The 12,333-nt window shown below is 40.0% G+C and overlaps 1 long non-coding RNA gene and 1 pseudogene across 1 annotated transcript; one reads left to right on the top strand and one right to left on the bottom strand.

Annotated features, from left to right (window-relative positions):
- The first annotated feature begins 243 nt into the window (after window positions 1-243).
- Window positions 244-1,348, top strand: LOC120438679. Its single transcript, XR_005612035.1, has 2 exons — window positions 244-306; window positions 728-1,348. It is a non-coding gene; the product is annotated as an uncharacterized LOC120438679 (long non-coding RNA).
- A 7,967-nt stretch (window positions 1,349-9,315) lies between these two features.
- Window positions 9,316-10,069, bottom strand: LOC116318251 (annotated as a pseudogene).
- Window positions 10,070-12,333: the final 2,264 nt, after the last annotated feature.

Here is a 12,333-nt window from a genome sequence, read left to right on the forward strand (position 1 = left end):
TCATGAGACATACTTCTATGATGATGATCTGAAGCATTATCAGAGTGACTTCCTGTTGGATCTGTACTCCCATGTGAAGGACAATGAGACTAAAACAGGTCTGAGTGTCCTTCCATCATTACAGTCAGTTTTCCAGTCAGCTCCTGCAGTCTGGTCCATAAAGCTCTCAGAGAGAAAGACCTCCATCCTCCTGGAGGTGCTGAAACTCCAACCAGAGAAGAAACAAGTGGAGCTGAGACGCTGCTCACATGAAGAGAGTGAAGTGAGGAGTTTGCTGCAGTGTCTGCCTTATATCTCACAGCTCAGGTAAGTCAGATTGTATTCAGAAGCTAAGTGAACAGTTTTGATGGAGAACATGTGTTCACCACATGCAGTATACACAGAGTATATAGTTACTTTACAAAGAAAGCAGAAAACAACTTTTCTATGAATTTAATCTTAAATTAAAATCAGGTTTTTACAGTCTCTTCTTGATTTAAAGAAGCTTCTAAAAGTGGAATTTTGACAAATTTTAAAAATATTTGTGTTTTCTTGTTTTTATGAGGACTAATAAATTAGTTAAGTGCTGGAACTGAGATGATATGTTTCCCTCGTTTATGTTATATTTAACATGGAGCGTCATTATGTACAGGAAACATGGACCAGATGGAGTCCATCAGCAGTGTGTGGCTGTTTTTATGCAGCTCACATCAAATCATCACTAAATGTTTCCTTCTTATTGTTACAGTGTTGATCCTCTGAGGTCACGTCGTCATAAAGCAGTCAGGATCTTTGTGAGTCTGTTCTGTGCAGCAGCAGAGAGAGAGCAGCAGACAGGAGAGAAGATCCTGGAGCTGTTAGCATCAGTGTGCACATATCAAACATTCCCTCTTCATGAGAGACACAGAAATAAGTATTATCAGAGTGACTTCCTGTTGGATCTGTACTCCCATGTGAAGGACTGTGAGACTAAAACAGGTCTGAGTGTCCTTCCATCATTACAGTCAGTTTTCCAGTCAGCTCCTGCAGTCTGGTCCATAAAGCTCTCAGAGAGAAAGACCTCCATCCTCCTGGAGGTGCTGAAACTCCAACCAGAGAAGAAACAAGTGGAGCTGAGACGCTGCTCACATGAAGAGAGTGAAGTGAGGAGTTTGCTGCAGTGTCTGCCTTATATCTCACAGCTCAGGTAAATAACATGCTCTTCACACAAGTCGAAAAGATGTGCTGTGAAAACAAGTGATGGAAATATTTGAAACTCCATGAATTGTAAAGTGATGATTTTGACTTGTTGTTATTTTCTATGAATATCAGATGACTTTTAATGCTGAAACAGGACAACAGGATCTAAAATAAAGACGTTCTCATCAGACAGGTTGGATTATCTTTGATAGGTGTAGAAATGAACTGATTTCATGTTCAATTCAATAAGTTGATGTCAGTTGTATGAATGAAGGTGAGCATGTGACTGAGCTCATGTAGTAGAGAGTGTTCCCACATAGCAAGATTGGTATGGCCTGGATCTGGCCCACACAATGTGCTCACACATGGCCCACATGGTGCAAAGAATGGCGGCCCTTTGGTGAAGCACATGGTCCAGCACAAGAACTGTTGCAAACTCACTGGTGCTCCTGTGCTGGACCAGAACAGTTTCAGCTCTGGCCCCAGGTGTCAGCCTAATGTGTGCCTTAATCAAACCATGTAACAACAACATGTACCTGAACATAACAGTACAAAAGCAACATGACGAAACCCTGTTCAGACAGTGAATGGACTGATCCTTATATAGCACTTTTCTACTCTCTTGGATTACTCAAAGGTCTCTATACAACAAGCTACATTCACCCAATCACACACTTTCTCTAAACTGAGTGCTTCCTAACTACATTCACGCACACTCACACTCTTGACATGGAGACTGGAGAAGCCAAGGATCGAACCACTTACCTTCTGATCAGTAGGGGACTTGCTCTACCTCCTGAGCTACAGCCTCCCAATGGTTAACATGAGTGAACTCTCACTAGGTTTTGGATAAAGTGTACACTCAAAAACCTGCATTTGAAACGCTGGCTACCATAGCAGTATTGCAACATGGCATTTGGGTCTTCTAACTAAAATAGGAAAATAAGAATGCCATCATTGCCTGACCTGGCCCACATCTGGTTGACATACACCCTGCCATGACACCAGTCAGTCAGAGGTGCCAGCTTTGAGCCAGATCCAGGCCAGACCTGTTTTCTATGAGCCTGGGCTAAATAAACCAAACCACAATCGAGCCAGATGTGGCATGTCATCACATAGACAGTGTCATCTAGGCCTGGCCCACATCTGGATGACATGCGTCTTATCATGCTAGAAGTCAGCCAGCAGTGCCAGCTTGATACCAGATCCGGGCCAGACCTGCTTGCTATTGGTGGATCTTCTCTGTGAAATGGACTAAACACAGACTGATGGATGTTGTAATGTGTGAAACAGATGTGCCACATCTGTTTCACACTGCATCAGCAGCTGCATACATGGAAACTTGTGTGACCATGTGGCTCACAGACTGTGCTGCTCAGAGCAGACTGGAAATAAAAGAATCAGAGAAGTTTCACTTACAGCTGATTTTAATCTGACACTCTGAACATAACCTGATCTACACCAGGCTGTGTTCAGCATCTGTTACCATGGTGATATAGCCAGGTAAAGAGAGCTAGTTTGGTGAAACTAAACACTGACAGGAGGCTCAACGTGGCCACTAACATGTGAATCTTTGTGTTAAGGACTTTTCTGAACAAGAAAATATTAATTTAGTCTAATTTTCAAAGTAAACAAATCTAAATTAAATTAATCTAAATCTAATAAAATTGACCATGAAATAGTAGGTGGACTTCTCATAACTGATATAAGCGATCATCTTCCTGTTTTTGCAATTTTTCAAAATTATTTTGGGATTAAAACTAAAAAAAAGAATCAAACATTTGATATGATACGACATAGAACAACAAGAGCCATTGCTGCCCTCCAGGTGGACTTAAAGGAACACAACTGGAATGAGGTTTTTGCAAATGAAGATTCAAGTAGTGCATATGATGCATTCCTATCAACTGTAATTTTACTATATGAAAAACATTGTCCTTTAATGAAAATCGCTAGAAAGCATCACAGATCAAATAAGCCATGGATCACAAAGGGGATAGAAGATGCATGTAAAAAGAAAAATAATCTATATAAGAGATTCATAAAACAGAGGACAAAAGATGCTGAAATAAAGTACAAGTTATATAAAAATAGATTAGTAAATATTATAAGAACAAGTAAGAAAGAATATTACCACACATTACTGGAGCAAAATAGAAGTAACACATAAGAAACATGGAGGATATTAAATAGCATAATCAAAAAGGGCTCAAAAAATAAGAATTATCCAGACTATTTTAAAAAAGATAAAGATATTGTGCTTGATAAAACTAAAGACATTGTAAATGAATTTAATGATTTCTTTGTAAATGTTGGCTTTAATTTAGCAAAAGAAATTCCAGAGTCAAGAAATAATAATGACCTAAATAAACGTATTACTCAGAATGTGTCCTCCATGTTTATTGGTGCTGTAACTCATAGAGAAATAATTAACACTGTGAAAACATTTAAAAATAAAAAGTCCACTGACTGTTTTGGTATTGACATGAAATTAATTAAAAGTATTATAGAATATATAGTGCAACCTTTCGCATACATTTGTAATCTGCCCTTTCGAACTGGTGTGTTTCCCTCACAAATGAAAATAGCAAAAGTTATTCCAATCCATAAAAACGGAGAGAGATGTCAGTTTACCAACTACAGGTCAATATCACTACTCCCACAGTTCTCAAAAATTTTAGAAAAGTTATTTGTTAATAGACTTGATAAATATATAGAGAAGCATAATCTCCTAAGTGATTACCAATATGGCTTTAGAGTGAAAAGGTCCACTTCGATGGCAGTGATGGAACTTGTAGAAGGGATATCTACTGCAATAGATGATAAGGAATATACTGTTGGTGTTTTTATAGACTTAAAAAGGCGTTTGATACAATTGACCATTCTATATTAATGAATAAACTAGAGAGATATGGTATAAGAGGGATAGCATGTAAGTCAGGCGTGTCCAAAGTCCGGCCCGCGGGCCAACTGCGGCCCGCAGTCCAGTTTTAATTGGCCCGCAAGTAATTTTATAAATAGAATAGAATATGGCCCGCACTTCAACTTTTGCTTGAGTGTATTGCACTTCTTAGCTTTAACACCAGGGGGAGCTGCTGCTGATCAAGGCAGTTGCTCCACCAAAAAGGACAATCACAGAAGAAATTTACCCCAAGTTACTAAACATGGCAGAACCAAAGAAGCCAAAGGTCGAGTTAATGCAGAAAATTTGGGAGAGTGAATATTTCTTCAAAGAATTCAAGGGGAAGTGTGTCTGTTTGATCTGCACTGAAACTGTGGCAGTTATGAAAGAGTATAATGTACGACGTCATTATGAAACCAAACATCAGGCCTATGCATCCTACACTGGTGCTGAGCGAGAGCAGAAATTAAAGCAAAGGGTAGCTATCCTGCGGGGTCTCCTGCCGGGTCAGCAACAGTATTTTTTTTCGTGCTCAAATTGTCCAGGAAAAGGCTCCAATAGCAGCTATGAGGTCGCCCAACTCATCGCAAGACATGGCAAGCCTTTTTCAGATGGAGACCTCATAAAACGCTGCTTCGTTAAAGTCACCGAAATAATGTGCCCGGAAAAAGTGCAGGACTTCAACAACGTCAGCATGTCCAGAAATACAGTTGTGCGACGCACTGAAGACTGTCAGCCAACATTAAACTGCAACTGTCTGATAAAGCTGTGCTTTTGATTTTTGCTCCATCGCATGCGATGAGAGCACCGATGCCACAGACACCGCACAGCTGCTAATTTTTTTTGCGGGGAGTGGACGAGAGCACGAGCGCTTTAGGTGAGTAAAAATATATTCCACAGTACCCGTGTGTTAATGTGCAGGTACACATGCTTCAAATATCAATAATGCGCATCAATTCTGTCACTACCCTGCTTTTGCGCACCACTTTCTTATATGCGTTTTTCTTGTTAACACACAGAGTACACACCGCTGTGCACAGCGCACGCACACGCAAAGTCAGCTGATCTCATCTGATGCAGATCTGCTCCTTGATCAAGTGACATTTGTCCGGATTTTTGCCACGAGTGGCGTCGGATCAGCACCGCAGCTGGATGGCCCGATTTACATACCCAGCGCAGCTGATACTCACCAGAATAATTTACTAAAATTATATGGACTCCTGTTATTAAGTCCAGTTCAGTCTGTTAATGTTGATAATCGTTTCAAACGAACGTTAATAGGTGTGTTGCTAAGCCTAAGAACTTAAATAACAAACTTGAAATGTCCCCGTCCCATTTTCCCCTTTATTGTTTTTTTCTCTGTGCTGTAAATCTTCTAAGAAGAAATCTGCTGCTGTTCTGAGAATGAGCTACCAAAGCTTTTTCTGAATAAATCAATAAAGATGCATTTATGGAAAGCTGTGATGAAGGCATTTTTGTCTTTAATTCAACAATATAACACATTTGACCACTTTTAAGTGATTTTTAATACAGTAAAGTTAAGGTTATATACCTAATTTCTAGTAAGTGGCCCAGCCCCTCCTATATTTTTGTGTATGTGGCCCTCAGCGAAAAAAGTTTGGACACCCCTGATGTAAGTGGATGAAAAGTTACCTGGATGACAGATATCAATATGTTGAAATCAATAATGTAAAATCTAATCAGTTGAAGGTAACTTGTGGTGTTCCTCAGGGCTCTGTGCTGGGCCCTAAATTATTCATATTATATATAAATGACATATGTAGTGTTTCCAAACTGTTAAAATGTGTATTGTTTGCTGATGATACCACTCTGTATTGCTCAGGTAAAAACCTAGAACAGCTTCTGACTACAGTGGAAAAGGAGTTAAATATATTAAAAAACTGGTTTGATGTAAATAAGTTATCATTAAATATAAAGAAAACAAAATTGATTATTTTTGGCACTAGACAAATGAAAAATGTATCTAAAATCAGGGTTAATGGAATTGAAATTGAAAGAGTGTATGAAAATAAATTTCTTGGAGTGATAATTGATGATAAGCTGAGCTGGAAGTCTCATATAAATCATGTGACAACAAAAATGTCAAAGACCATTGCTATTCTCTACAAAACAAAGCATGTCCCGAACAAAAAATCATTATACACACTTTATTGTTCTCTGTTGCTTCCATATATGACTTATTGTCTGGAGATATGGGGTAATGCATATAAAACAAATACTCTTCCTATTTTCAAGTTACAAAAAAGAGCTATAAGAATTATAAATCAATCAAACTATATAGAACCAACTAACATTTTGTTTATTAATCTGAATACCCTAAAATTTTATGATTTAGTTGAATATAAAATGGCACAGATAATGTATAAAGCACAAAATAACTTGCTTTGCCGCAGTACTCAGAAGCTGTTTAAAGTCAGAGAGAGTCAATATGACTTAAGGGGAACAGATGTCTTTAAAAAAAAAACAAGATAAGGACAAACATAAAGCAGAGATGTGTTTCTGTTAGAGGAGTTAACCTGTGGAATAGTTATGACAGTGATTTAAAAAGGTGTAGTTCATTTTTAAACATGTTTTTAAACAAGGAAAATGGAGTATTAGAAAAATATATGAATCAAGAATGAAAAGAGCAAAAATAATAATTCTGAAACTCTTGATTGTTTTGCTTTGATGTAGTTATCTAAGGTGGAAATTTTGTTTGTTTGTTTGTTTGTTTGTTTTTGCTTTGCTTTGTTTTATTCTTTGCTTCGAGCCCTGTGTACAGGAGCTGTATGCAAAAGATTTTTTGTTAAAAGGGTTGGCGTAATAAGCAAATGCTTCAGCCAATACCCTTTGATTAGCCTTGTCTCATGATTTTTTGCTTTGTGGTAATCTTTATTTTGTATTCTGTATTCACTGAGATATTTAAATGCTAATCAATAAAATCAATCAATGATCTAAATTTAAATGAATTAATTATCAAATGTTAGTAAATGTTTGATTTCCACGTGTGTGATGTGAGCAGCAGGTGAAGCTGCTGTTGTAGATGTTGTTGTTTCCCTCTGTGTGTTTCTGTGTTGTTGATATTTAGTGTTTTGCTGCTAACACTATAACAGCTGCACACTCTTCAGCATCAGTGAGTGTGAGTCAAAACTTATTCCATCATTTATAAAGCTCCTCCTCAGTATGTCAATCATAAACATGGATACACATGATTAAGTTTTACTGAAGAGGCTCAAATATAACATGTTTAATGACAGCAGTTTGATACTTTTTCAATGATGGATGAACACTTTATAAAGTTGTACATGTGTTACAGATATTCCTGAGTTAATTCAGACAGTTACTGGTTGTTAGTGAAGTATGTTGTGTGAGCTGGTCTAAAGTGAGGCCCATCCATGACTGACAAAGCATTTATCACATAAACTGAAAGCTCAGCAGGACCTGGAGACTCCAGCAGGTCTGAGCTGTCTTCATGACAGGAAAAGGAAAACACACAAAGTGATACAGAACATACAAATATTGATCACACAATGCAAACATAACTCACTGAAGGTTTGCAGGATATTAAATGTGAGCAGGGCCAGAGTCTGAGTTTGTTTGAGGCTTTAAGAGAGAAAGAGACTCACTGAGCAGCTGGAGCCACTCAGAGCTTTAACTTCAATGTACTGAAACTTCTTCTTTCAAATCAAATGTGAATGATCACAAACACTAGTGAATATTTCACACAGACGAGTGTAAACAGCACAAACACAATGTTGATATTGAAGTGATCAAGGCTACTTTAGCTGCTCCCTCATCACAAGGAGTCACCTGATGATGCAGGAAAGTGTCTCTGGGATGTTTAAGAGTTTGGAAGTTGTGTAGTTGGTTCCTCTGGTTTGTAGTCAGTCAGTTTTAGTAAACAGGTCCAGTCAGGTTCACTTCCAAAGTGCTCCTGAATGAAACACAGCAGCTAAGCTGTTTGGTGCTGTGCTTTCACACAGGTGAAGGCTGAAAAAGGGGGCGTGGCCTCCTCGTCTGGCACAGTGAAAACTCAGAGCAGCTGCTGAGGCTAAGGAGGTGATCGGGTTCAGTTTTTACAGCAGTGACATAATTATTTGATCCTCTGCTCAATTTATGAGTTTGCTGACTTCCAAAGAAATAAACAGACTCTGATTTTTATCAAAGTTTTATTTTACTGAAGACAGAAAATCAACAAAGATCCAGATGAAACTCACAAACATTGCAAAGTGTGTCAGCAGTGTGTGGTTGTTTTAATGCAGCTCACATCAAATCATCACCGAATGTTTCCTTCTTATTGTTCCAGAGTTGATGCTGAGACATCAGATGAAGACAGAACGAAGATCTTTGTGAGTCTGTTCTGTGCAGCAGCAGAGAGAGAGCAGCAGACAGGAGAGAAGATCCTGGAGCTGTTAGCATCAGTGTGCACATATCAAACATTCCCTCTTCATGAGAGACGCATGGATGATGATGATGACGACGACGACGACAACGATGATGATTTGAAGCAATATCGTCTTGACTTCCTGTTGGATCTGTACTCCCATGTGAAAGACTGTGAGACTAAAACAGGTCTGAGTGTCCTTCCATCATTACAGTCAGTTTTCCAGTCAGCTCCTGCAGTCTGGTCCATAAAGCTCTCAGAGAGAAAGACCTCCATCCTCCTGGAGGTGCTGAAACTCCAACCAGAGAAGAAACAAGTGGAGCTGACAGGCTGCTCACATGAAGAGAGTGAAGTGAGGGGTTTCCTGCAGTGTCTGCCTTATATCTCACAGCTCAGGTACATGAATTCTACTTTATATGATAAATTCTTCATAAGACGAGATGCTCCCTGATGTCAGCAGTGGAAACATTTTTCAGTATATGAATTTTAATATAATTGTACAATTGAACAGAGAGCTGAAGAGTGAAGCAGCTTGATCATAAGCAGGCTTTCTTTGTGTTAGCTGGCCTGATGAAAGCTAAACTTGCAGTCAGAGATGACAGCTGTGACAATGTGGGGGAAAACTTTGTGTTCACTCAGCTTCAGTCTCTGTCCACACTCACATAAAAGGGGGCCTTTGATTTGCTATTTCTCTCTTCTTCCACACAAAATGGACCAATCAAATGCCGCCTTCATCAGTCACAAACATGAGCACATGAATGGATGATAAACATCTATGAAGAAGTGAATGAATAGATGTGTTTGAGCGCTCTGTGCTGCGGTTTATTTGTTAGCTGACAGCTGCATATTAGAGCTGTAAGAAATCTTCTTCCTAGCGGTTCATATCCCGCGATGCTGGATCTGCTGTTTTGCATGCCTCCCTCCACTTCTTCCTATCCAGGGCGTCTTCTGGTGTAACATTCGCATCTTTGATTTGGTCCATCCAGCGCTTTTTCGGTCTTCCTCGTGGCCTGTTGTCACCCAGATCTAATTGCTGGGCTTTCTTTGCGATGGAGTTCTTATCGCTACGGGCAACATGGCCGTACCATCGGCGCCTCACCTCTTGCCTCTTGTTTGTGATCAGTGTCACTCCCACCGTTTCCTGACATCTTCGTTCCTCACTCGGTCTAGTCGTGTGAGACCCAGAGGCCACCGCAGCATCTTCATCTCCATCGTGTGAAGGGCTTCTTCGTGCTTGTTCGTCGCTGGCCAGCACTCTGACCCGTAGAGTGCCACTGGGCGCACAATCGACTTATAAACTTTCGCCTTAAGGTAGATTGGCATTCTCTTATCACGTAAGACTCCACTGACCTGATGCCACTTCATCCACGCTGCGTTGACTCAGAGTCTGGCATCTGGCAGCATTTCGCAGTCCGAGGTGACAAGGGACCCGAGGTACTTGAATTGGGTAACTTTAGTCAGCGGCCCGCCGTCGAAAGTTGCACAATTCAAGTACCTCGGGTCCCTTGTCACCTCGGACTGCGAGGTGTAAGAAATATTTTTATAAATTATTATTGAAAAAATATTTTAATAGTAAGGCAATATGAGCAGTGTTACAGGCATAGCCCTGAAGACTGTACCGTCATGGGCAGTGTGGTCCGTGCAATTATGCACATTTTTCTTTCTTGTTTTTTTTAACAGCGCATTGTGTTCTGTGTCCTGATTGGCTGTAGACCATTAACAATCAATCTTGTGTCTCCTGTCCAGTACAGAACGTGTTCAGCTTGTCAAATTTACATAACTCTTCACTTGCTAGCGGTGTGACTCTACTGTACTGTATGTTTGTAAGTTTTCTATGGGCTCAAAATGTGGTCATAAATATTTTGTACTTGTAAATCAGGATTTGTATGTGTAAAAATAATTTGTGTGTGGACTTAGCCAAAAAAAAGCCCTGCAAGTTACAAGTACGAATTTTGACCCTATTTTTCTTCCTTTCATCTGATTGGTCAATGTCATGTCAATCACAAATGTAACAATCCAATCAGAGAACAGATGGGTTTGTCTATTGGAGGGGCGCTTTATGGAGCTTCAGGTCCTTGAAGGGAATAAATGCCCTTTTACATGCCAGCCCAGCGTTTTCCTTCATCACCATGAAGGAAAACAGTCTGTGATCATCCGAGTTTGGTGATTTTTGTGTCACAGGTCTACGTGTTTAATACAGGGACTTCCACAGCCTTTTCAACAGCGCTGCGGACCGCGGGGCGGGGGGAGCAGTGTTTTGGAAACGACAGTCTTCATTACAAAGCATTCTTTGTTATGAATTAGCATACATGTTTTTATTGAACATTTGAAGAACTAGCAAAAAAACCAGAAACTCTTGTAGAGGACATAAAGTCAGAGATAGAAACGACACGGAGCAGGTGCATCTAGTACAGGTAGAGCTGCTGCAAAAACCCACAGAGCTCAGCAGCCAGCGCAACAAATTCTGGATCCTTTGCTTTTAGTTAGCAGTTAGCATTAGCAGCACATCCTGCGTCCGATGTGAAAGGACCTTTATGCTGCGCTCTGTGACTCACAGCAATGGTCCCGGGTCAGCCTTGACTTTGTGTTAAACTAATCCTAAAGTAATAATGGTTTTTCTAACCACTGATATATCACAACTTTATCCTTTCAACAGCTGCTGAAAGTAAGGGGACCTAGCTGCTATCGGATATTTATATAAAGCTCCTCCAGCTTTAAACTGTATTACCCTTCAAGGACCTGCAGTTCAAAAAAGTGCCCCTCCGACAGCCAAACCCATCTGTTCTCTGATTGGATAGTTACATTTGGTCAATGTCATGTCAATCACAATCAGATGAAAGGAAGAAAAATAGGGTCAAAATTCATACTTGTAACTTGCAGGGGTGTTTTTTTGGCTAAGTCCACACACAAATTCTTTTTACACATTCAAATCCTGATTTACAAGTACAAAATATTTATGACCACATTTTGAGCCTATAGTTTTCTCCCCAACAAACTGTTATGTTCTTAGTCTAGGCGTGTATTGAACGCAACAAGAAATTGGCCCCACTCACGCACCACCCAAGAAAGAACACAAACAGTAGTATCTTTTAAAGTGCTAAGCAGCCATTTATTTGCTTCAGCAGTGAGCAGTGCCAAAAATAACAAACAAAACTCCCTAATGGTCCCTACGCTTTCCTACACAAATGAAAACCAACCAAAAGGCAATTCACTTACCTAACTTTCTAAATGAAAAACAGGAGAAAACTTAATCAACAAAAATGGCTTCTCACGCCTACTAGGCTGCTGCAGTGAACAAAATATACAATTGCTACTTTACAAATCTATTTACAAGATTAAGGTACTAACGCCAGACACACACACACACACACACACACACACGGTTATACTGGCAAATCAATGGGCAAAGACACTCTACGAAACAACGAATCAAAAACACATGCTCTTCTTTGTTGGATGGTGGAGGCTAGGAGAGAGGGGGGACCAGTTGGCTGTCATCTGGTGGGTAAATACTGGAGGTGATTAACCAATTATCCAATCCGAGGACAGGAAGAGACTGCAACCAAATACTCAGCAGGCACGCCCAGGTGTCCACCTCCTAAGAAAGAAAAGGGGGAAAAAACCCACAGCCATCCTCTGGTGGGAGGAGTCGCACATAAAAGAAACACTGACAACATTGGATCATAACAAAACACAATGTCGACGAAACGTTTTGCACCGTCAGAGGCTCCCGCGGTAGCTCCCAAAAGGCTGTGGAAGACACCAACTATGGCACCAAAAGTTTGACTTCTGCACATGCTAAAGGAAGGTAGAAGTTATCGCATTTTTCAGATTATAAGACGCATTAAGCAAAGCCAAACAGTCAGAGAAGTCAAACTTGACTCATTCT

This window comes from Oreochromis aureus, linkage group 3, assembly GCF_013358895.1.
Source record: "Oreochromis aureus strain Israel breed Guangdong linkage group 3, ZZ_aureus, whole genome shotgun sequence".
In the NCBI taxonomy this organism is placed as follows: domain Eukaryota; kingdom Metazoa; phylum Chordata; class Actinopteri; order Cichliformes; family Cichlidae; genus Oreochromis; species Oreochromis aureus.